This window comes from Microtus oregoni, unplaced genomic scaffold, assembly GCF_018167655.1.
Source record: "Microtus oregoni isolate MIOR12 unplaced genomic scaffold, Mior012 000015F_ref0000493, whole genome shotgun sequence".
NCBI lineage: Eukaryota > Metazoa > Chordata > Mammalia > Rodentia > Cricetidae > Microtus > Microtus oregoni.
Genome location: NW_024543074.1, coordinates 26371618 through 26376862, shown reverse-complemented (window position 1 = coordinate 26376862; position 5245 = coordinate 26371618).

Sequence of the window (5245 nt, the reverse complement as noted above, 5' to 3'; positions counted from 1 at the left end):
TGCAGGAAAAGACTAGACTATAAACGTAAGAAAAAAAATGTCCAACATAACTCACAACTCAAAGAAATTCTCGGCTCTTAACATCTGAGTGGTAGAGCTTAACATTCACCAGACCTTAGCATCACATGAATGAATGAATGAGTGAATGAATGAATGTCATGAAAGAGCATTTAAAAGAAAAGTAAAAAGAACCAAGGCTGAATATGATTCTACACAGAGTTGCCCAGGTCAGGCTCAGGCACAGTTCTTAAAACACACAAACAGAGTCTCTTAAAAAGCAAACTGCTTCATGTTGCTACCCCAGAACCAAATCCTCATCCTTTGAACAAGCTATGTTCCTATGTATCCTAGGAACATAGTCTTCTTTACTTTTTTGCACAAAGACTTCTGCAGTGATTTCTCTTGGGTAGCACCAGCCATATACTGGAAGTAACCTAAGAGTCCACCAGCTAGGGACTTGTTTACGCTGTGGAACATGAGCAGCTGTTTAGAAGATGGAGACTCACTCTCAGACCTTCCAAAAACAATGAAAGCATATGTGCTGTGGGAGAATGCTCTTGTACACTGTAAAGATTTGTCACTCATATTGGTTTAATAAAATGCTGACTGGCCTGTAGCCAGGCAGAAAGCATAGGCAGTATAGGTGGGATGACCAGACTAAGAGAATTCTGGGAAGTGGAAAGGTGGAGACGCAGTCACAAGCCAGATGCAAAGGAAGCAAGATGAGAATGCCTTACTGAGAAAAGGTACCAAGCCATGTGGCTAAACATAGGCAAGAATTATGAGTGACTTTAAGTCATAAAAGCTAGTTAGTAATTCGAGGCCAGCCTGGTCTACAAGAGCTAGTTCTAGGACAGGAACCAAAAGCTATGGAGAAACCCTGTCTCGAAAATAAAATTTAAAAAAAGTTAGTTAGTAATAAGTCTGAGCAGTAGGCCAAAGAGTTTATAATTAATATAAGCCTCTGTGTATTTATTTGGGAACTGAATGGCTGTGGGTCTGAGTGGGACAGAAACTTCTGCCAATACATATGTTCAGAAAAATGAAACATCCAGAGACTTCTAGAATAGCTTTATTCATAATAGCCCCAAACCGGAAACACTCAAATCTCCACCAACAGGATAGATGAATTATAGTGAGTTCATATGATGAATTACTATATAAAACAGAAAATAAATGAACAGATATACACAGCAACAGAAATAAATTTCAAAAGCACTTTGTTAAGCAAAATGAATCAGATCCAAGAGTATGAGCTATGTGATGCCATTTCTGTGAAGTTCAGTGGGTAAAGCCAAGCGTGCAGACAAACCAGGACCTGCCTGACCAAAGGAAGAATAGATTTCTGGAAGAGATAGGGAAATCTTTTGAGGGGAGGGTGGTGGGATTAGAGTGTGGCTTACAAGGTGGATGACTTTGTCAAAATCAGTGGACTGCACACACTTCAGGTCATGCCATCTATAAAATTTGACTTTATCTTTTTTAAAAAAAAATTTCATTATTTCATGTATATAAGTGCTTGCTTACATGTATGTCTGCTCAACACATACATGCCTGGTGCCCTCGAGGACCAGAAGAGAATATTGGATCCCTTGGAACTGGAATGACAGATGTTTGTGAACCACCATGTGGGTGCTGGGAACTGAGTCCAGATTTTCTGGAAGAACAGCTAGTGCTGTTAACCACTGAGTCATCTCTTTGATTTTTATCTTAATTCAAATTCAAAATTAACTATTGAATGAAAAAAATGCTAGCCAAGTTTAATATGCCTGGAAATAGAATAACCTCCAAACAATTTCATGTGGGGTGAAAGGGAAGAAACAAGACAGAATACACATACTATAGGTTTCTATCTGCTCTAAAGAGGCTTTTTTTTAAAAACATAATTTTGTGTATATGCAAGACTTCTAGAAGGTTCTGTGAGCAAGTGTTGACAGTTGCCTTTGGGGAGGAAATATGGGGGACTCGGGTCTGAAGTGGGAGACACATTAAGATAGTTCTTTGTACCATTGTAATTTCTTAGCTTGCTCATATTAATTTTTTGTTGCCATGAAGTCTGATTAAGGTCTTGACAACGGTGTTCTGAGGTTGAATTCCAACCTCTCTCTACCCTGGATAGGTCAGGAAGGAGTGGGCAGCCTGAGGTGCCAAGTTGGAAGTGACATTTGGACAGGCAGATCCTGATTCCTTCAGGCTCCTGAGCACCTGGGTTCTGCTGGCCCCAGACACCAATGGAAATTAACTGAAAATCTGGTCGCAGAGATTTCAGGCTGACATGACACACTTCTGGTCCCTCCTGTGATTTGGGGAGATTCATCTAAGTGAAAGGATTTTGAATGTGAAGAGGATGAAACCTCCCCAGAGGCCGAGAGACAAGACTTTTAAGATGCTGTAGATTTGGGAAGAGGCCACTGGGAAGAAAGGACCTTGCTCTGGGATGGGACAGCCAGATGTAGTTTCTCACCAGACAATCCAGTAGCTGGCTTTTATTTCTATAAATAAGAATATACCCATGTTCTTATATTATCTTTATCCATTTCAGGGGTGACTCTTAAGTGAGTTGATGTCCTACCTGGAGTCTGAAGCCAATGCCTCTCTATTGCTAGCAAGAGGTTTTGGGAGAAATGATTTCACCTGACCCAGGGAGCTGCCCCAGAGAAACTGAATTCAGAGGGAGTAGGGAAGGAGACACAAAACCTGCCATTGGAGACATCTTATTTGAGTAAGGAGCCCCTGGGCCTTGGCCTTTGGAATGAAAAATCTTTTTGAACTCCTAAGTGCCTGGTAAAGACATTCAGAAGACAATTATTGTCAGAATCTTGTGTTCAGCTAATTGTGACCCCAAATATCTGGTTCGCATATTAAGAAAAGGGGACTCAAGACAAAATGTTGAAGGCAAATAGAGGTGGTGGCCAAAGACGACCTTCTGCAACTGGCTAGACCTCAGAAGGAAGCCCAAAGTCACGAGCTGGCTCCCAGTCGATGCGCGGGGAATAAGGAGGGATGCTGGGAGGAGTATCGATGGCAGAAAGAAAGGGGTGCTCACCTAAGATGAGAATCCCCAACTAGAATCTTTTGCTATCTGCTGACATTTTCCTGCTGCATTCTGTGGAGATGGAGCCACCAAGTGGCCTGGAGAGATGACACCAGACACTGTTGCTTTCCCAACAGCTCCTCCTACCCATGCCTTCTCTCCTGCTACAATTGAGATTTTCATTTGTTTAGTGAATGGAATCCCTTGATTGGGAAACACAGGCTGATTCCCAGTTGATGGTATTGTAATTGAAAGCCATCTTCTCTGCCAGTGGCCGGCCAAAGGAAACGCATGTGACCTGGTTCTATCCAATGAAGTATAAAGGGGAGTCTCCAGAGCACCTCTGAGAGAGGCTGTGTTTTCCCTAACAAAAGAGAAAGAAGTGCTTTGGCATCATCAGAACCCCCACCCCACAACTCCTGCACCCTTTCTTCATTCCTAGAAGGAACACAAAAGAAGTAGATGTGACCCAAGGTTCCAGCAAGAGGACAAAAGTATCTTCATAAGGATGACAGAGTGAACTGTGGAGGCCAAGCCTTTGGCCGTGTAAGTGAGCCGTGGGCTGATCTTACCTTTGCACTTCCTTTAAGTAAACACCCAAGTGTGCTACAGCCAATGCGCCGTCCACTGCGGTTTCGGTTATTTACAGGCCAAAGCATTCTACATGAATGCAAGCCAGTCATACTGGCGCACCTCCACACAGATGTAAGAGATGTCACTCAGCGACAGCCTTAGGTCATCCCTTCCCCTATGGGTCCTGCTCTCCAGATGGTATTTAGTACTAGAGTCCCCCACTGACCCTACCAAACCCTTTCCTCCCCACTGGACGTGCTACTTATCTTTCGGTGCCCTCTTGGGATGCTCTTCTTCCCTGACCTTTCCCACTGTGTCAAACACGTGCCCATTCTATACACATCAGTCCCTGACTTATCGGTCATACTCGTGGTGACCTGCTCTGGCTCAGTCACCGTGCTGGCTCTATACCCAGCCGCAGTCGAGGATGTCAGTCACAACAGGGCTGTGGAGATCAGCGAGCTGGTAAGGAGGGGCCGTCAATGTGACATGATTGTCACTATTTCTATCACAGTCTCCTCTGGGAGTCTTAGGGAAAGGACCAGTTCTGTCTGCTTCAGGACTATCCTGAGCCCATCTCAGAGGGGGCAACTGGAAGACCTCATGGTTAGAGATCTTTCCTGGGGAAGCAGGACCTTAGTGTAGGCTGGCTCTCAGCCACCTGCCTTTCCCTGTAAGCCCAGTAAGGTCAGGTCCTTCATAGCTAGAGGAAGGAGAAAAGGGTTTAGAATGAGAGGCCGCTCTTTGTTGGAACTAGAAGTGCCACTAGCTGGGCATAGAACATGTCCTTTGGCTACTCTAAGCCTTGTTTTTTCTTCTAGGACAAGAGAGGATCCTAACGCCGGCTGTCTCACCGGGTAACCACAAGTGTGGAACATGATAACTGGTAGATTCACCAGGTCCAGGAAGGGCAGGCACCCAGGAGGTGGACAGAGAGTAACTGTTTATTCATCCACCTCCCTCTGTCTCCTCAAGGCACAAAATCACAGACCAGTCAGCACGCTGGAACTTTCCACAGCAGGCAGAGTGTTTGACCAGAGTAAGCCTTCAACAGTGCAGTCAGGAGTTCTCCCTCTCACAGAACCAGGCACATACTTGGTTTCTGATGGGGTTTCTTTGGATCCCCATACTATCTTCTGCCCAGAAAGATGGCATCCATGGACCTTATCTGCCCACCATGCTTCTTTTCAGCAGGGGAGAGAGTGTCACTGAGGAACAAGTGAGAACTTCCTCTCCTATCTCCCTTTCATGTGAGGGATCCTATGGGTTCCCATGGACACCCTGGAGTAATTTCCCATACTGCCAGGTCAGTTGATTTACTCTGGTAGGGTCTGGAACCAACAAGCATCTCTCAGCCGAAGCCACACTGTTGCCACCAGGCCTGGCCACAATTTACAGCCAGCAGGAGAAAGGCCTTCCCAGAGGAGCACAGACTCGAGCAGGACAGACTAGTGGCCCAGAACATGGAAATGAGCTGTTGAATCTGCTCTGGGTCTAGCCAAGGGGAGGCTTAGGCAGCCCACTTTGATACCACCCCCCAAAGAGACACCGTTGTCCATCCTCAGAGTGTTATCCCAGCTGTACTGGGCTGTCAGGAATAGCATTCCCAGAGGAATCAAACCGGGTTCCCTGGAAAAA